This window comes from Haematobia irritans, chromosome 4 (genome assembly GCF_050003625.1).
Source record: "Haematobia irritans isolate KBUSLIRL chromosome 4, ASM5000362v1, whole genome shotgun sequence".
Taxonomy (NCBI): Eukaryota; Metazoa; Arthropoda; class Insecta; order Diptera; family Muscidae; genus Haematobia; species Haematobia irritans.
In genome coordinates, this window is record NC_134400.1 from 76241424 (window position 1) to 76262789 (window position 21366).

The following is a 21366-nucleotide window of genomic DNA, read 5'->3' on the forward strand; positions in this document are numbered from 1 at the left end:
TGGGGGGAAATTGAGAATGTTTTGTCTGACGTCTACTTTGGATATATTGAAAACTCAGTCTTTCCCACATCTAGCAAAGTTCCAGGGCCGTGTTTGTTATGGTTTTCATTATATTCAAATGAAGGTATATAAAAACAATCAGCTAAAAGATTCCAAAATGGGCAAGCTTCTGCCTGAATCAGAAATAAGCAGGTCTTCTTGCGAAGTCGAGGGAGATACCAAAGATGCAGACATGGATAGACACCGTATGCGTTAGGAGGTACTGTACTGCCTCAAAACTCACCAAAGTTGAACCTATGGTTATTGCGAGTCACCGAGATCTATGAAGAGGTCATTCTTGATGACGATTGAAACGGCTGATGTGACGGTTGTTGAAAATCTCGATGGTCCTACGGATCCTCCAGATAAATCTTCATCATTGTAAGGCTGCTTGTGCTGCCTTAAAAGTTCTCCTGATGAAAGGGGACATAGATATAGTTTATAGAAACAAAATATGTGATCGAAGTACTCCGGAATTAAAACTATTGCAGTATACTGGTAAAGATGTAAATCGAACCTGTATAATTGCTAAAAATGAGCTTAACGTTTTTCTGCTTCCTTCAATGTGCAATGCAGACACTGTTAAGTTCATACCACCCAGACCATATTTCCGCCAAATGTTAAGAAAGCTGATTGGAATAGGGAAACGTTCAACATGAGCACTGTGCAAGATATCGAACAAACTACCTATGGGTTATTTTGGACAGGAAGCTGGAAAAAAGTGGGGACTAAAACCGAAAATAGTGCATTGGCTATACATGGCAGTGGTTAGACCTATAATGATATATGGTGTTGTAATCTAGCTAGGAACTACCTTACATATTCCAGAGGAACTAGAATCTGTTCGTATGGTCTGTCTACCCGTAAGCTCTTACTGCATGAGAATGCTGTTATGATGGCAAATGGTCGATGGGAGAACTGCAAGGGTTGTAACGACACCAAGCAAATATGGCCCCATTTAAACTTAAACCGCACGCTATATATGCTAGTGTTCAATGACTACTGTATGAGCTGCCATGACGCGGAGGAAAGGGAATCAGTTAAACACCTCTTGTGTGAGTTGTTGTTGTTATAACAGTTTTTAATGCAATTTCATCCATTTTGTTCTATGCTTTCGTACTTCAACTGGTGTCCAGATCTAGGAACTCTGCGACAAGGGTGGGGTGGTCGGGTAGGTTTAGCTGGCCAAGCGAAAAGGTGATGAGTGTCATGTGACCCTTAGTTACAAATGGGACACACGTCAGCTACGCTGCTATCAATCACTGATAAGTAGGTGAGTGAGTCTTGTGAGTGTCCTGCATTTTGTGTAAGGCTTAAGCGAATTTTGGGGGCATATATCTTTAGATTACTGACGGACTAGAAAACTTTAACTTAAGCTGCCTGCTAATCTTTTTGGAACAATCTGGTTGGTTCAAAACTAGAAGTGCCCATATTTAATAGGTTCTTTTAGTTAATGTGATATCATAATGGACTGAATAGTTACTTTAACCTAACCTAACCTAAGGGTCTAATATGCGTGTTCATACTACCATTTTATTCGTACGCGGATAAAATATTTTTTATATGTTCCGGTGTAAATAAAATTTGTAACGGACAGATTTTTTAAATACAATATTTTTTAATTCAAAAAAAAAAATGTTCCTAAATTAGCATAAAATGTTTTGGACACATATGATAATATGTTGGAATATGTTATGTCTGGAGGATCAATTTTTAATACAAAATTTTATGAGTGGATGTAAGCACATATGAATTTAGAAACTTCGAGTAAAAATACGTATGCATTTTGTGACATTTTATTCAGATAGCGAGAGAGAGAAAGAGAAATAAATAGAAATGAAAAGAGAAAAGCGAGTCCGGAGTCGACTCCAGGTGGTGTACCTAAATCACATTTTAACAATATTCCAATTGTAATTTTAAGGTGTAGTGTTCCAAAAATAGACCGATTTAAGTATTCTATTTTGCCATATGTGTTTATATGTCAAAAAGAACTCTAATTTTTGATACGACTCGACGACAAATATCAGCATTTCAGGGGTGTAAAGAACTTTATATTTTAATTTCGGGCCAATAAATTAAAATACGACACAAGGCTATATAGAGACCAAATCAAAATATGGGTAGATAAAAACAAACCAGGAAATGGAGTTATAAAAACACAAAATTTCAAAAAATAATTAAGCTTCCAGAAGTTTAAGAAGTAAAATCCTGGTATTGGTCTATTTAGGCATTTTATAAAAAATAAATCTATATAAAAAAGAAAAATACACAAACATCAAAATGTCGGGCTAATCACACAGAAAGTTTAGATGTTAAAAAATATAATGTGTCAGATATATAAAACAAACATAAACTGCCATAAATTAGGACAGGCGGAATTAAATTCCGGGAATTTTAAATAACCACCCTGTAGGAAATGTCAATAGTGAAACAGTACTGACTTACAATTACTGTGTCGCCAGTACTACTGACCAAATATACCCCAGACAATGTAAAATTCTATTGACATTTAACATGTACTTGTCATTGAGAATGAACTACTGACACAAGAACTACTGACTAGGTGGTACTTTTGTCACCATTTTGTCAACACTTTTTTTGCCAAATAAAAAGGCGTAAAATTAGATATTAAAATCATATTTATTATGTATATTTAATTAAATTAAATTAAATTAATTATGTATATTTAATTAAATAAATTAAACGTCTAGGCCTTCCTCCTGCAATATACTGAGCAGCTTCTCCAAACACTTTCTGGAAGGCGATGTTTCGATGTACCACTGCTTCAGTTTTTCCCTCAAATTCAGAGTTGGAGTGGACAAATCAGCTAACCCAAAATCTTCAAAAGTTTCACAATTTTCTTGCAGCACAAAATCACTGAAAGTGCTCTCTCTAGAAATTAACTCCTCTTCAGCATTTGCTCTATCCTTGTACAATTTTAATTGTTTTTTCACAAGTCTTTTGTAATTTCTTTTATTCATTTTTTAATTCACTTTTCTTTTTAAACTATTGTCCAATTATTGCGATACCACGTGTTTTCACAACCTAAAAAGCGAAACACTGAAAAGGAAGAAGAAGCATTGACTCTCATTTGTCATAAATTTCTCTACAAATTAAAGCCAGAGAAATATTTGTAGACAAATTATCGACAATGTCACCATAATAGTTGACAAAAGTGGTGACATAGAGACACATGTCCCCAGACTTCCTACAGGGCACTACATACAACAGATGTCATGGATATTAGAGGCCATCAATTTAATGTAACGAATTTCGAGTGACTTAATGAAACAAACTTTCTCCCGGCTCAGATGGCAGTTTGGCAGAGGTTTAATTTAAAATTATAGCTGCCAAGGACATCGGGTGTATATGGAGATTTCTCAAGTAATTATCTCCATATACAAAATACGGGCCGACGGGAATTGTGCGCATTTGTTTATGGATCTCAAATCAACTCTAAATTCAAAATCAACTCTAATGACAAATCTTATGAAAATTGTAGACTGGGAAAAATTTCGTAAACCAAATCGGAAGATGGGTTTATATGTAAGTGCTGTATCACAAAATTGTCCGGTATGACCCATCTTCGAACTCGACATGCCTGCCAAAAAAAAAACGTTAGGTTCTACTGTTATATTGCCCTAAAATTGTACCTTTATCAAGAGTATAAATAGGGTCATAAATCTGTAGTTTAATATGTGTTAAAAAATGGCAATAATATGTTAAAGAACCACAATACAATTCAGCCCATACTCGAGTCGAGCAAAATTTTTACGACTCTGGCTCCCACTCCGACTCCAGCAAAATCTTCAGACTCCGACTCCACAGCCCTGGTATGATTTTCGTAGAAATTAGGTAGAATGCATTCCATATATTAGTTAACATTTTCCTATACTTATGTACCACTATACTACAGAATGAAAAACTTTAACTAAATTGAATTCATATATGGATTGATTTTATTGAACTTTTTTCATTCATTTGGACAAATCTTACATATTTGTGGTAAACCTTTTTGCTTCAAAATTAGAACGGCTTACCTTCGTTTTTAAATACAATTTATTTATTTATACAAGCAAGTTTTTCTTCTATAAAAACATGTTTTATTAATATATTAAATATACTTATTTAAAATCAAAAGCATCGACATTGAAACATTAGTTTATTATTCCACTATTTCCAATTTCCATGTAATGTTATCAACTGTAAACCGCATTTTTCTTCTTCTTGTGCCTTTCACTTTTAATAAGTTGCTGCCTAACGATTTTGTCCTCTTTTTACAATTTCAATACCTACAAATATAAAAAATCATAAACCAATTTTTTCACAATAGGTTAGCGTCACTGAATATTACCTGATAATTGAAGACGAATTAAGGGGTTTTTATTCTTCTGGTATTTTCTCACTAATTTAAAATAACAAATATTTTATATATTTTATTTGTTATTTATTATATTATTTTACTAAATTCTTTTTTAACTATCTCTCCGTATATCATAACAACACGATTCCAACTAAAAAAACCCACGCGCAAACATATCGATTACATCGATGACAGGTATCGATTACAGGCAGATAAAAGAAATATAGGAAAATTTCCTATATTCTAACAAGTTTGTTTCCTTAAGTTTTGAAAGGATTGAATACTTCTTAGTACGAATGAACTAAAATATTTTTTATGCCAAGTGTAATTCGTTTGTATGATAAGCTTTCTATAATAAAGGAAGTCAGAATTATCATTTTATAAAAATGTTTACTACATTATAGGAAACTTGGGTTTAGTTCGTTTTTTTTTATTTTTACGAATGCTTTGTTATCAGTGAATAAAATTTTCTTTTTCAGTAGTAAATTCTTATACCCAGTGAAGAAAACAGTATTAGCAATATTCCATGCCTTATTCTAGTTAATGAACTATTCCTAACTGCTTTCAGTTTAGGATTTTTTTTACTGAAACAAGTAAATTTTATTATTTCACACAAATTTATCTTAATGGAAATAAAATGGCTAAACTAAATTGGTGAACATTTGTCCCTTTAGTTTAGAAGGCACTATTTTCTGGGTGTATCAACACAACACAGTGAGAGAGCTTGCGTGCACGCAGGGAAGAAACATGATTGTCACGATCATATTCGAAGAGCAAACAATTGTGATAGGAGCCAGTTTTTCATATATATTTTTTTTTGGGTGATGTTCCTTTAGCTAATAGGGCCTAGCACACGCCCAGAAAAAAGTGACCCCTTATTTAAGTTAAAATGAACTAAGAAATTAAAATTTTTTATTTTATTCGATCTTTTTTATTAAATAGAAAATAATCATTCGAGGTTGAGATCGTTTTTTGTATGTGTTAGTACGTTGAGTTAATATGAGGAAATCGTGCAGGAAGCTCTTTAACAAAGCAGAGTCCACCAGAGCTCCTGTGGATTGCGACGCTTACAAGAAGAATCTGAGGGGATACAAGCGAGAACTGAGAAAGGCTCAGCATAACTCTTGGAATGATTACTGCAGCAGCATTGAGAATACGTCCGAGGCTTCCAGACTACGGAAGGTGCTAGCATCCACGAGCTCCGCTCCAGGAAAGTGGAGGGAATCAAAAGTCGTTTTCATACCCAAAGTTTTCATACCCAATCAGCTTATCATCATTCCTACTTAAGACTCTGGAGAGGATGATAGATATTTATCTTAGAACTAGCGTCGATTCAAGTTTGCTCTCGAAACGACAGCATGCATACTCGAAGGGCAGGTCTACTGAGACCGCATTACATGAACTAGACAGCTTTATTGAAAGCTCACTATCTGTCAAAGAATACACAATCGTGGCGTTTCTAGACATCGAAGGGGCGTTCAATAACGTCCATCCGAGCCCGATATTAAATGGACTGACAACTCTGAATGTTGATCCAGTTATACTTAGGCTCTTAGACGAACTTCTAAGGAAGAGACGCATTTCAGCCACACTAGGACAAGCAAACATACAAAGGTATGTGAACAGAGGCACTCCTACAACAAGTGGTGGCATACGCAGATGATGTGGCGCTAGTTGTCCGGGGAAAATTCCCATCAACAGTTAGAGATGTTATACAGAGAGCCTCCGGATGACTGAGAAATGGGCGAAAGATAATGGTCTTGGGGTAAATCCTACAAAGACAGAACTAGTCATGTACTGCAAGGATCGCAATACTCCCGCGGTTATGCCCATTTGCTTAGGGGTATTGAAATTCCCTTTAGTGAGTGTGCAAAATACCTCGGCGTTATTTTGGACAGGAAGCTGAACTTTAAGCTTCATATTGAAGAAAGAGCGAGGAAAGCAACGGTAGCTTTGTACTCGTGCAAAAAGGCAATAGGGAAAAAGTGGGGACTAAAACCAAAAATTGTACATTGGCTATACACGGCAGTGGTTAGACCTATAATGCTATATGGTGTTGTAGTCTGGTGGCCGGCACTTCACCAGCCGACAAGTTTACACAAAATTCAGCGTATGGCGTGCTTGTGTATCTCAGGTGCATTCAGCAAGACAGGAACAAACTCCCTTAATGTCATGCTGCATCTATTGCCTTTAGATATTTTGGCCAAACAGTCAGCTGCAACAACGCTGTGGTCGGAAAAACGGTACGGTCACAGTTCGGTCCTCAAAATAATGGCAGATGTGCCTAACGTAGTGGATTACATTTTGGCGAGTCCACTTTTCGACAAAAAGTTTGAGACTCTAATTCCCAACAGTGAGGCGTGGTGTACACTGATGGCTCCAAATTGGATGGCCAAGTGGGTTTCGGAGTATGTTCTAAAGATCTGGAACTTCGAATAGCGAAAAGATTACCTGATCACTGTAGTGTTTTTCAGGCTGAAATATTAGCAATAAGAGAAGTGGTGAATTGGCTGAGAAGTAATGCTCCAAGCAATATTGGCATTAATATATACTCAGACAGTCAACCTGCAATAAAATCCTTGGACTCTGTGTTCCTCAACTCGAAAACGGCCATCGACTGCCGCAAATCTCTCAATGAGATGGCTGAGCAGCACAATATTCACATAATATGGGTGCCTGGCCATAGGAACATACCGGGGAACTGCGAAGCAGATGAGCTAGCAAGGCTAGGAACTAGAATCTGTTGGTATGCCTCTGGCTACCTGCAAGCTCTTACTGCGTGAGAAGGCTGTCATGATGGCAAATGTTCGATGGGAGAATTGTAAGGGTTGTAATGGCACCAAGCAAATATGGCCCCATTTAAACTTAAACCGCACACTAGATATGCTAGTGTTCTCGAGACGCCAGATATCACTCCTAATATCTGCTATACCGGGTCGCTGCCTGATAGGCGATTTTGCAAAAACTATTGGTGCGAAGTATAATGACTGTTGTATGAGCTGTCATGATGCGGAGGAAAAGGAATCAATAAAACACCTCTTGTGTGAGTGACCTGCATTTTGTGTAAGGCGTAAACAAATTTTAGGGGCATATAGCTTCAGATTACTGGCGGACCTGGAAAACGTTAACTTAAGCAGTCTGCTAATGTTTTTGGAACAATCTGGTTGATTCAACCCCAATAAACACAAACGTTTGAAAAATGCTAAATTTCAAAAATTTTTCAAACATTTTTTCAAAGGATTAGGGTAATATTCAAGTTGAGAAATTGTTGAGAAAATCGCGTTCTCAACAAAAAAAGACATTACCCTCAACAGTGAAATTCAACACATTAGCAATAATATTTCAAGTGTTATCCTCAAATTGAAATGCATCGCTACTCAATAATTTGTCAAACAATTTTCGATGCGAGTCAAATTCAAAATTAACATCGTTGCAAATACTTTTCAACCTAAATTTGTATGAATGATATCCCCACTTCAAATTGAAAGTCAAAGCCAAAATTCTATGAATTTTGTATAATTTATTCATTTTCATCAAAATAAAATATATAATAATACACTACACTACATAATACACTACAATATCGATTGATAAATAATAACAAATAAGAACAGAAAAAAACAACAAAACTTTAAATATCTTAAACATTATTAGTAAACACTTTTGCATTGATAATTTCGATTTCCTTCCTTTTGGTGTCATAAAATATCATTAAAATTTATTAACATGCGGGCAATTTGAAATTTGGAACGTACTGGGCCGCGTGTTAGAATTAATTTCCAGCAGAAGGAATTCACAAAATATCCATTTTAAACTGATAATAGCATATGAATTAAACTGACGATGTGATGCACATTTTCATCCAGAAGTTGTTGATTTCAACAATTTGTTGTTTTTAACAATTTTAATTGGTTGCACTTCTAATGTTTCTGGAAACTTTTTCTTGTCGATAAGTCACTCATTTTTCATTGAATAAGCTGACCTTCTTATTGTTAGCAAGAATGTAGCATCCAAAGATTTTAGTTTTCTGCAGAGATTTAAATTTAGTGACTTCTCTAAAGTGTTGATTTAATTTTTCATATTGACGTACCAATTATTATAAACTATTTGAAGCAGTTCCAGTTAATTGTCCACCATCTTTTCATCGGTCAGCTTTTTAATGTTTTCAAGAACGTAGAATCCATAATTTTAGTTTTTTGCAAAGAGATATACATTTAGTGACTTCCTTAAAGTTTTATTTTATTTTTTTTTTTCACTTACCTATTTTTATAAACTATTTGGTTATTTGTCTAAAATTTTCCATTTTTTTATTTCTTGAATTGACCACGAATGAATTGTGCAACGATGCACAAATAAGTATTGAAAACCACATGGTTTTTTCGTTGCATTTTAGGGTAGTGTTTTGTCAAAGTTTTCTCATATTATCTTCAACACCTTTTCAAAGATTTCGTCAACATTTTGGCAAATTGGAAGTAATTCGCAAACACTTTGAAGATGTATTGAAGATGAGCTATATCAAGTTGAATTTATGTTGAAAATAATATTTACCCTCAAACTGAAAAGATGTTGCATTTGAAAAACGCTCATCCTGTGTTTATTGGGACAAAATAAAATAATCGAGAAGGTTCAACGGTTAAAACTAGAAGTGCCCATATGTAATAGGTACTTTTAGTTAATGTGGTATCACAATGGACTGAATAGTCTAAGTGAGCCTGAATCTTAATCGAGCTGCCACTTTAACCTAACCTAACCTAACCCAGTACGTTGAGTTGCTTCATCAGGAGTAGATATACAATAAAATTGATTGATATTTCTATCACCACATATAAATTATTTATCCAAAAATTGTTTATCAAATTATAAATAATTCTAGTGGTCTATGCTAATAAAGACTACTGATTTTATTTTATACATTTTTTTCTAAATAATTATTTTAACAAATGTATATCAACAAGTATCAGGAGAACAGGAAATACAAAAAAACTTTCATTATACACGTATGTATAAATAACATGCAAGTGGAAAAACAACAACAACACAAAGCTTAAAAACTATTGTAGTATCACTTCGTTCGTCTGTTACTTTTATTGCGCTGTTTTCCCTCTTGCTTAAAAACTATAGTGGTATCACTACGCTGATTTCCCTCTTGCTTTCTCTGATGCTGAGTACTTGCGTCGAAGAAGCAATTACTAACAACCGACAAGTAACTGCATCCAACGTGCGAATAAAAATATTTATTTTATTGTATATCATAAGCCATAGTTTTGTGTATGTTAATATAATATTAATTTTTTGAAATAAAGTACTGGTGGTTGTAGAATATTTACTTGTATTGTACGAAAAATTTCTTAGTTGTATACAGGCTTGCATGAACTAATTTAACATATAAAAAATTCTTACTATGGTTTAGTTAGGTTAGGTTAGGTTAAAGTGGCAGCCCGATTAAGATTCAGGCTCACTTAGACTATTCAGTCCATTGTGATACCACATTAACTAAAAGTACCTATTACATATGGGCACTTCTAGTTTTAACCGCTGAACCTTCTTGATTATTTTTCTTTGTTGAACCAAACAGATTGTTCCAAAAATATTAGCAGACTGCTTAAGTTAACGTTTTCCAGATCCGCCAGTAATCTGAAGCTATATGCTCCTAAAAGTTGCTTGCGCTTTACACAAAATGCAGGACACTCACACAAGAGGTGTTTAATTGATTCTTTTTCCTCCGCATCATGACAGCTCATACAATAGTCATTATACTTCGCGCCAATAGTTTTTGCAAAATCTCCTATCAGGCAGCGACCCGTTATAGCAGATATCAGGAGTGATATCTGACGTCTCGAGAACATTAGCATATCTAGTGTGCGGTTTAAGTTGAAATGGGGCCATATTTGCTTGGTGTCGTTACAACCCTTGCAATTCTCCCATCGAACATTTGCCATCATAACAGCCTTCTCACGCAGCATGAGCTTGCAGGTAGCTAGGGGCATACCAACAAATTCTAGTTCCCCTGGAATATGTAAGGTAGTCCCTAGCCTTGCCAACTCATCCGCTTCGCAGTTCCCCGGTATGTTCCTATGGCCAGGCACCCATATTAGGTGAATATTGTACTGATCAGCCATCTCATTGAGAGATTTGCGGCAATCGATGGCCGTTTTCGAGTTGAGGAACACAGAGTCCAAGGATTTTATTGCAGGTTGACTGTCTGAGTATATATTAATGCCCACATTTTTTGGAACATTACTTCTCAGCCAATTCGCCACCTCTCTTATTGCTAATATTTCAGCCTGAAAAACACTACAGTGATCAGGTAATCTTTTCGCTATTCGAAGTTCCAGATCTTTAGAATATACTCCGAAACCCACTTGGCCATCCAATTTGGAACCATCAGTGTAGAAATCTATATATCTTTTATTCCCCGGGGTCCGTGTACACCACGCCTCACTGTTGGGAATTAGAGTCTCAAACTTTTTGTCGAAAAGTGGACTCGCCAAAGTGTAATCCACTACGTTAGGCACATCTGGCATTATTTTGAGGACCGAACTGTGACCGTAACCTTTTTCCGACCACAGCGATAGCTCGCGCAACCGCACAGCCGTTGTTGCAGCTGACTGTTTGGCCAAAATGTCTAAAGGCAATAGATGCAGTATGACATTAAGGGAGTTTGTTCCTGTCTTGCTGAATGCACCTGACATACACAAGCACGCCATACGCTGAACTTTATCTAAACCTGTCGGTTGCTGAAGTGCCGGCCACCAGACTACAACACCATATAGCATTATAGGTCTAACCACTGCCGTGTATAGCCAATGTACAATTTTTGGTTTCAGTCCCCACTTTTTCCCTATTGCCTTTTTGCACGAGTATAAAGCTACCGTTGCTTTCCTCGCCCTTTCTTCAATATTAAGCTTAAAGTTCAGCTTCCTGTCCAAAATAACGCCAAGGTATTTTTCACACTCCCTAAAGGGAATTTCAATACCCCCTAAGGAAATGGGCCTAACTGTGGGAGTTTCGCGATCTTTGCAGTACATGATTATTTCTGTCTTTGCAGGATTTACCCCAAGACCATTATCTTTCGCCCATTTCTCAGTCATCCGGAGGGCTCTCTGTATAATATCTCTAATTGTTGATGGGAATTTTCCCCTGACTGCTAGCGCCACATCATATGCGTATGCCACCACTTGTATCCTTTCTTTTTCTAGGGAAACCAGAAGGTCGTTTATAGCAACATTCCAAAGAAGAGGTGATAGAACTCCTCCTTGAGGAGTGCCTCTGTTCACATACTTTTGTATGTTTGCTTGTCCTAGTGTGGCTGAAATACGTCTCTTCATTAGCAGTTCGTCTAACAGCCTGAGTATACATGGATCAACATTCAGAGTTGTCAGTCCATTTAATATCGAGCTCGGATGGACATTATTGAACGCCCCTTCGATGTCTAGAAACGCCACGATTGTGTATTCTTTGACAGATAGTGAGCTTCCAATAAAGCTGACTAGTTCATGTAGTGCGGTCTCAGTAGACCTGCCCTTCGAGTATGCATGCTGTCGTTTCGAGAACAAACTTGAATCGATGCTAGTTCTAAGATAAATATCTATCATCCTCTCCAGAGTCTTAAGTAGGAATGAGGATAAGCTGATTGGTCGGAAATCCTTCGCCCTCGAGTGAGAGGCTTTTCCCGCTTTAGGTATGAAAACGACTTTTGTTTCCCTCCACTTTCCTGGGATATATGATAAGTTGATACATCCTTTATATATCACCGACAAACAGGGGATAATTTTGTCAGTTACAGCTTGTAACTCCGCCGGAGTAATTCCATCAGGTCCAGGGGATTTGAATGGTCCAAAGCTATTTAGCGCCCATCTTATTCTAGTTTCCGATACAATTTCCTCGACAGGAAACGACCGCTGAGCAACTGTGGCACCGCCAGTACATGGTTCAACCGTCTGATTTCCAGGAAAATGTGTGTCCAATAGTACCTCCAGCGTCTCCTCACTGGACGTTGTCCAATAGCCCTCCGATGTTTTAATGAAACCTGGAGCGGAGTTGGTGGATGCTAGAACCTTCCGTAGTCTGGAAGCCTCGGACGTATTCTCAATACTGCTGCAGTAAGCATTCCAAGAGTTATGCTGAGCCTTTCTCAGTTCTCGCTTGTATCCTCTCAGATTCTTCTTGTAAGCGTCCCAGTCCTCAGGGGCTCTGGTGGACTTTGCCTTGTTAAAGAGCTTCCTGCAGGATTTCCTCATATTACTTAATTCCGTAGACCACCATGGTGGTCGATGTTTCCCCCTTGGCTTTCCTCTAGGGCATGCAGCTTTCAGTGAGATGTTGAAGGCCTTAGTAATCCGCTCCACTGCGTGTTCGATATCTTGCACATTTCTCATATTTGTCTCTGTTATTTCCGGTATCATCATATTGAACGATTCCCTATACCTATTCCAGTCAGCTTTCCTAACATTTGGCGGAAATATGATCTTGGTGATATGAACATCAAATTTGAAACTGATGTAGCGATGATCTGAGAAGCAGGTTTTAAGTGAACTGCCACTCAGATATCATTTCATTCAGTTCTTGCGAGGCCAAGGTGATGTCCAAAACCTCTTGCCTGTTTTTAGTGACAAAGGTTGGGACATCTCCCTTGTTGCAAACTACCAGATTAGTACGCAAAATAAACTCTATTAGCGACTCTCCCCTTGCATTAGTATCACTACTTCCCCATATACTATGATGTGCATTCGCATCGCATCCCATAATGAGTTTCGTCTTTGTTTTCAGTGACTCCTCCACTAAGGTCTTAACGGCATATGGAGGCATCTCCCTGTCATGTCCCATGTAGACCGAAGATACCCAATATTTGCATTTGGCTATTTCTAAACTTGCAACGACAGTGTCTGTATTGCACATTGAAGGAAGCAGAAACAAGTTGAGCTCGTTTTTAGCAATTATACAGGCTCGATTTACATCATTACCAGTATACTGCAATAGTTTGAACCCCGGAGTACTTAATTCACATATTTTGTTTTTATAAACATATGGTTCTTGAATAAGAACTATATCTATGTCCCCTTTCATCAGGAGAACTTTTAAGGCAGCACATGAAGCCTTACAATGATGAAGATTTATCTGGAGGATCCGTAGGACCATCGAGATTTTCAACAACCGTCACATCAGCCGCTTCAATCGAGTCATCAAGAATGTCCTCTTCAGAGATATCGGTGACTCTCGCAATAACCATAGGTTCATCTTTGGTGAGTTCTGAGGCAGTAGAAGCCTCCTCACGCAGACAGAGGCTTGTCCATTTCTGAATCCTTTAGCTGATCGTTTTTATACACCTTCATTTGGATATAATGAAAGCCATAACATACACGGCCCTGGGACTTTGCTAGATGTGGCAAAGACTGAGTGTTCAATATAAACACTGCATGCCGTCTTGGCCCATCCACTTCATCCAAACGGCCAACCTTCCAATCAGCTGTTGGAAGATCTGGATTGCATTGTTTCAGTCTATTTAAAATTGATTCAGGGTCAGGAGGGTTTGCAGGTATCCACGCATGTGCTCTTGGTCTAGCCGGTATGTCTTTCTTCTCGACTAACTCTAGAGCAGCTCCTTCCCAAACTTCACCAATTAGTATCAGAGCAGCTTTAAAACATTCTATAGACCTCTGGTCCTCAAATGCGATACCAACCAGCCTCTTGGTGTCGAGGATCTGGACCGGGAAACTTTTCCAGCACCTGTGAGTAGACGCCAGACAAAGCATTCTCAATTTCCCCCCATTTTTGCTTTGGAACCATACCGTCCAATGCTCCTTTATTTATGATAGCCATCACAAGGCTGTCTTTAGCAACTGAGGCAAACGATCGTTGATCCCTTTTGGAGGATGGCAGCTCATCCGGTGATCGTTCCCTTTTTCCAGCCTCAAGAATTCCTTGAGCCCATTTTAAGGAATCGCTTTGTTTAGCCGACAACGTGCTTTGGTCGACTGATCCTAATTTCTTTAGGATAAACAAAGCATTTCTGCGTTCTTTGAATCTCTTTCGTGAGGGATTACCTCCTTTTGATGCCGTTACCTTGGAAAAGGTCCGACTTGTCAAATTGTCGCCACCTGTCGACCCGTCTACAGGTCGACTAATTGGGTCTAACTCTTGGTCATTGCCCAAATTTATAACTTCAGTCGGTACCCGTCCACTGGGCCCTGAAGTTAGCAACCCAGTGGATGTCTTTGAATTTCTCTGCATGGTGGCCTAATATCCCACCACACTTGAAATTCGTAGTAGGTACTTATTACGATGATTTTATCCGCTATTAAAAAACACGTCCGTTCCGTTCGACGGTTGAAATAATGGTTTAGTTCATTTTTCGTAAACAACAATTAACTTTTTTCGGTGTATAAACGGTAAATTAATAGAAATCCTATTGTCCATTGGAATTGGGGAAAAAGAAGTTCAATGCATAAAAGCTTGTACTGGCACCAAACAGCACAAGTTAATGTTAATGGCGAAATGACCGAAAATATTGAAATTTCCAGAGGCGTTAGGCAAGGATGCGTCCTGTCCCCTCTATTATTTAATGTATACGCTGAACGCATATTCCAAGAGTCAATAAATGGCATCCGAAAAGGAATATATGTAAATGAAATTTTCATTAACCCTTTCGACCCTAAAGTTGCCTGTGGGCAACTTTTTGTGTTTTGAAACTCACTGTCAGCGTTGTTTTTGTTCATAAAACTGTAACGGTATCGAAAGCTACAAGTGTTTTCTTCAAGTTGAATGAAAAATCAGCTAATTTGGTTGTCAATTAGCAAAACATTTTTCATTAATACCCACGTACCTCAAGAAAAAAATATTTGCGAATTTAACAAGAGGTTTTTATACATGTGACTTTTTTCAAAAATTACAACTAAAATGTTGAAAGTTTTTATTAAATCTATTGTAGTACATGTCAAATAAAATATTTCTGGAAGTCAAATCTTAGAATTGCAAAAAAACAACAGATGGGAAATTTTTAAAATTGAAAAGTTGCCTGTGGGCAACTTTGGGCAATTGTGGTAGTAAAATTACATATTTTTGAACATAAGACCTGGAGAAAAAAGGTTTGAAAAACAATGATTTTGAAAAAATTTTGAACTTCAATTGGGATGTCCCAGTGACGAGAAATGCGGCGATGATGTGGAAAACATATCTGCAGTGCAGTGGGGAATTTGGAAGGAATCGTAAAAAGGGAGGAAGCCACTTCTTGGCAACATACTAGTGGATTAGCACGAATATTGACGCTTTATAATACTTTTGTTTTTTACATCACCAGTTAAATTGACATGGTTTAAGAACAAAAAAAACAAAACATTTTCGTGAGTCACGCGTGATTCACGCGAAGCCGTGAATGAAATTTAAACGAAATCTCGTGAATGAAATTTAAACGAAACCTCGTGAATGTGCGTGAACGGGATTAAAGAAAAATGTGTGGCGCGTGAGTAAAAATCAAATTGTGTTCGTGGTTGTGAGTGAGTAAACTTTCTCCGAAATCACGCTCCCGATAAAAATTTACTTTCACGATCCAACCCACGCTCACGATCCAACTCACGCTCAAGATAAAATTCACGTTAACAATAAAATTCATATTCACGATAAAATTCGCACTCACGGTAAAACAGACACAAAAAGTCACAATCACGAACAAATTCACGTTCACGATTAAATTCAAGCTCACCGATTTTAATCACCTTTACATATTTAATCACGCTTAAGATTTCAATAGCGTGAGTCACGAGAAATTTCTTACCATTACCAGAATTTTATTAAGCCACGAAAATTGTCGTGTTCCGAAAATATTCGTGACTTAGATTTGTCGTGAATCGTGCGAAAGCGTGAGACATAAACATTGTTCATGTGTGAGCGTGTGCGAGTATGACTTTTCATTTCGTGACCGTGAATTCCTACCCACATGGCATGCGTGAGTACAAATATTTCTTCGTGAATGTGTTTGAGCGTGATTGAAATTCCACTCACGCGCGCATCTAAGTACAGTAGAATTCATTTATAGCGACCTCGGTTGTAACGACCATCCGTTTATAACGACGTATTTTCAAAGCAAGTTTGGTTCTTAATAGTTTGTACATGCGCAAGCATTCGCTTAGAACGACTCCGGTTTTAGCGACCATCTGCTTTTAACGTCCAATTTGCACGTCTGCTTTGGAATGGATATTCGGTTATAACGACGATGTAAGTTCTGTGTACTAATTTTTATTTTTTCCATTCCATTTTTTGTCGTCAGCCAATACTAAATAAAGAAACATATACTGAGGGGAATCACAGAATTTGTTTTCGACTATCCCAAACAGAGGTGCAAATGACGAAGAAGAAATATTCAAACCAGTTTGGGATGAGTTCGAGTTCAAACCAGGACTGGGATGAGTTCGTAAATGTCGATGAAAACGTCGTGACATCAGAAGAGCCTTCATTGAGAGAAATAGTGGAGAACACAAAAGAAAATGATGAAACTCACAGCGATAATGAACCAGATGACGAAGATGAGCCAATCCAAAATTCCAACTAGGACAGAAACCTTGAGTGCGTTGCACACATTTAAACAGTATTTACGATTTGGGGGTTCTGATATATCAGAGAGTTTATATAGTTCCCTTGAAATTATTTAAAGTATATTATTAAAAAAAATTGTTGTAAATAGAAAACAAACCACAATTCGAAACTATTTCCAATCTCAATAAATAAATCTCATGATAAAAAAAACTTAAAAATATTGTGTGCAATTATTTGGATACAACGACGCTCAGTTATAACGACGTATAATTTCGGTCCCTTGGCGGTCGCTATAACCGAATTCTACTGTATATATTTACTGTAAAATAACAAAAATCCAATAAAACGTAATACGTCTATCATTACCAAACAAAATAGTTTGTAGTCACAATTGCCCAAAGTTGCCCACAGGCAACATTCTCTACCGCCTAAACGAATGGGCGTGGCGACCCGAAATTTTGGCTAGACGCTTCTTAAATGACTTCAACATGATTAAAAGTAAAAAAAAAAATTTAGCGATATCTATAAAAATTCGGGGTCGAAAGGGTTAACAACATAAGATATGCCGATGACACCACTCTTATAGCGGACAATATTTCAGGACTTCAAGAACTTGTAAACAGACTGACCACATGCAGCGAAAACTACGGCCTAAAAATTAATATAAAAAAAAAACAAAATACATGATAATCAGTAAACAGCGAACACATAATTTAGTAACATTAAAAATAAATGAAATTAACGTGGTAAGAGTTCAGACTTTTAAATATCTTGGAGCTATAGTCAATGACGAATGGGACAACACTAAGGAAATAACACGCAGACTAAAAACTGCAAGGGATTCCTTCATTAAACATAAGAAAGTTTTTACCAGTCACGATGTAAATATAAAAACAAAAATTCGTTATAGATATGAAAACATGGGCATTTCCGCCGAATTGTCAACCAAATCCGAATAATAAATTATTAATAATCATCATATTTTGTTGTGTATAATAAAAATATGTATACATTTTTATAAAACAACAATGGTTTCATAGCATATCTCAGTGTTCATGAGGTAATTGGTTGGAAAACTGAAAAATTTTATTTTACAATTTAAGCTATTTTTATCGACAATTTTATATTTGATTATCTTATATACACAGAAAAAAAGTGTCTTGTAAATTTAAGGACCATTTTGACTTCCACATAGTTCAACAAATTTACTGTAATATAGTTCATTTTTCGTAACCACAACGAAAATTAACTTAGCTAAAGGGAAACTTATAAAAATTCAGTAAATGTTTTTTAGTTCACGAAATGGGAAGGATTTTTCCTTAAATAAATTTCCAACACAGTAGTTAATGCATCGTTGATTCTAAAGGGTGATTTGTTAAGAGCTTGATAACTTTTTTTTAAAAAAAAACGCATAAAATTTGCAAAATCTCATCGGTTCTTTATTTGAAACGTTAGATTGGTCCATGACATTTACTTTTTGAAGATAATTTCATTTAAATGTTGACCGCGGCTGCGTCTTAGGTGGTCCATTCGGAAAGTCCAATTTTGGGCAACTTTTTCGAGCATTTCGGCCGGAATAGCCCGAATTTCTTCGGAAATGTTGTCTTCCAAAGCTGGAATAGTTGCTGGCTTATTTCTGTAGACTTTAGACTTGACGTAGCCCCACAAAAAATAGTCTAAAGGCGTCGAATCGCATGATCTTGGTGGCCAACTTACCGGTCCATTTCTTGAGATGAATTGTTCTCCGAAGTTTTCCCTCAAAATGGCCATAGAATCGCGAGCTGTGTGGCATGTAGCGCCATCTTGTTGAAACCACATGTCAACCAAGTTCAGTTCTTCCATTTTTGGCAACAAAAAGTTTGTTAGCATCGAACGATAGCGATCGCCATTCACCGTAACGTTGCGTCCAACAGCATCTTTGAAAAAATACGGTCCAATGATTCCACCAGCGTACAAACCACACCAAACAGTGCATTTTTCGGGATGCATGGGCAGTTCTTGAACGGCTTCTGGTTGCTCTTCACTCCAAATGCGGCAATTTTGCTTATTTACGTAGCCATTCAACCAGAAATGAGCCTCATCGCTGAACAAAATTTGTCGATAAAAAAGCGGATTTTCTGCCAACTTTTCTAGGGCCCATTCACTGAAAATTCGACGTTGTGGCAGATCGTTCGGCTTCAGTTCTTGCACGAGCTGTATTTTATACGGTTTTACACCAAGATCTTTGCGTAAAATCTTCCATGTGGTCGAATAACACAAACCCAATTGCTGCGAACGGCGACGAATCGACATTTCACGGTCTTCAGCAACACTCTCAGAAACAGACGCAATATTCTCTTCTGTACACACAAAAAATTATCACCAACATTTTTTCAATTAAGCACTTAATTGAATTTGGAAACGGATTCAATTAATATGTTAATTGATTCAATTAATTATTTAATCAAATCCGAATAAAAACCAATTAAAAAATGATTGATATTTGTTACGTTTCCAATTAAAATATTAATTGATTCAATCAATTTGTTAATCAATTCGGAAATAATTTTCAATTACAAACGTGATTGAAATTTTTCCGTTTCCAATTACACATGTGATTGATCCAATCACCTTTGTGATTGAAATTGACTAATTTTGATCAATGGAAAGAGCGAAAAGAGAACAAGAGAATGGGTATTTATTCAACAATGTATGATGGAGAGATCAGTCTGTGGAAGTAACTCGTAACGAACGGTTGGTTTTTTGTTTTTCGCGTAAATTGAAAAACATGATTGGCGACATTCTGTCTGCTGCATTCAATATGTGTGCATAAATATTTTGAACGCAACAACAAATCATAGCAAAGGGTTGAAATAAATAAAGTGTGCAACAACAAACGACCACGTGGTAAAGGTTTGAAAAAAATATATGAGAGAACGCATTTGAAATTACCTGTGTTTGTGTTTTGTGGTATTGTAAAAATGGAAAACAATCTACGTTTATTGAAGGTAAGAAATTGTGAAATGTGAATACGGGTTTCCATTGAAGCCTGTTTACATTAAACGGACTAAAATAATATATTTTTTTTTATTCATTTCTTTTAGCGACCAATTTTATTTTGTGAAATTGACCAATCACTTGACCATCAACTCCATCATTTTATCAAATATATAAGAATATGTTTGCAACAAAAAAGTGGGTACCGTCTTGATCTTTTAAAATTATAAATTTTTTTCACTCTTAGTTTTCTTAAAACCAAGAGCGGTATGGGTTTGTTGGAAGATTCACCTTGAAGTTGGGAAGTGGCGTTGGCATTAAATTGCATTTTTGCTTTACCTGCCTTTTTCAGTTTGAACCCAAGTATAGAGCAGTATATCTGATATATAAACTAATGAGCTGAATTATGTAATGGTAAAAAAGTTCTTTCTTTTGGATTTAAAAACATGAAAAATATCCGAAAATAATAAAAATATGTATTTTTCATGTATATTTTTTTTCTGTTTCCAGAATTTACAAAGTATCATCAATATAATACCATATACTACACTGTTTTCCCATTATTTTTGTCTTTGATTGGTTCAAATTTTAATGGACGATTTCAATGTGTGGATTTTGGAAAGGAATTGTTACTAAAATTAAATTACCGAGCTCTTTAATACACCTTTTTATGCTAAAAGACTACAACTACAAAAGAAGATTATAAATCTGTAACCTGGAACTAAGAATTGAACTTGATATTCTATGCAGGTAATGTTTAACAAAATTAATTTTTATTTGAACAAAATTAAATTCAAATTATTCTAATTTAGCTTACAGGCTGCTGAATTATTGGAAATCTAGGCGCATCTACATATTAGAAGGAACATGCTAACATGGTTATTATTATAAGGAAGATAATGATTTATATAATTTATTTTTTCACCCTATAGTTGTTATTGATAGTAATTGTATTAGTAAGTTATGTTAGAACAAAACACAAATAACAAGAACCAAATTTATTTGTCTATTGCATAATTCAAAAAATAATAAAATATTGAATATGTTTTATAAGAAACACATATTTTCTTTTATTTCAAATAAAACTAAATACGATTTGGGGTCGCAATATATAAATTTTTTGATCGAAATTTATAGCCAATTTCAATTAATTATTTAATTGAATGAATCAAATAGTTGATTGATTTTTGTCGCGAAATTAATTAAAATTTTAATTGATTCAATTAAAACTGTGATTGAATTTTATGTTAAAAATCAATCACGTTTTTAATTGATTCAATCACACAATTAATTGATTCCGTGACAAAAGTCAATTAAATTTTTAATTGAAAATCGTGTTGGTTTTCAATCAAAATGGGTGATTGATACTATCATTTTCGTGATTGAAGACATTTCAATTAAAAAAATGATTGAATCCGCGATTTTCGTGATTGAAACCAAAATTTTTTTTTTTGTGTGTA

The 21366-nt window shown here is 36.1% G+C and overlaps 1 protein-coding gene and 1 long non-coding RNA gene across 7 annotated transcripts in view; one reads left to right on the forward strand and one right to left on the reverse strand.

The window, feature by feature from the left end:
- The window catches only part of mthl14 (methuselah-like 14), a 260291-nt gene that overhangs the window by 139577 nt on the left and 99348 nt on the right, over positions 1-21366 (reverse strand). The gene's annotated exons all lie outside the window — the stretch shown is intronic.
- On the forward strand, positions 20470-20965 carry LOC142237282 (uncharacterized). Its single transcript, XR_012722425.1, has 2 exons — positions 20470-20656; positions 20719-20965. It is a non-coding gene; the product is annotated as an uncharacterized LOC142237282 (long non-coding RNA).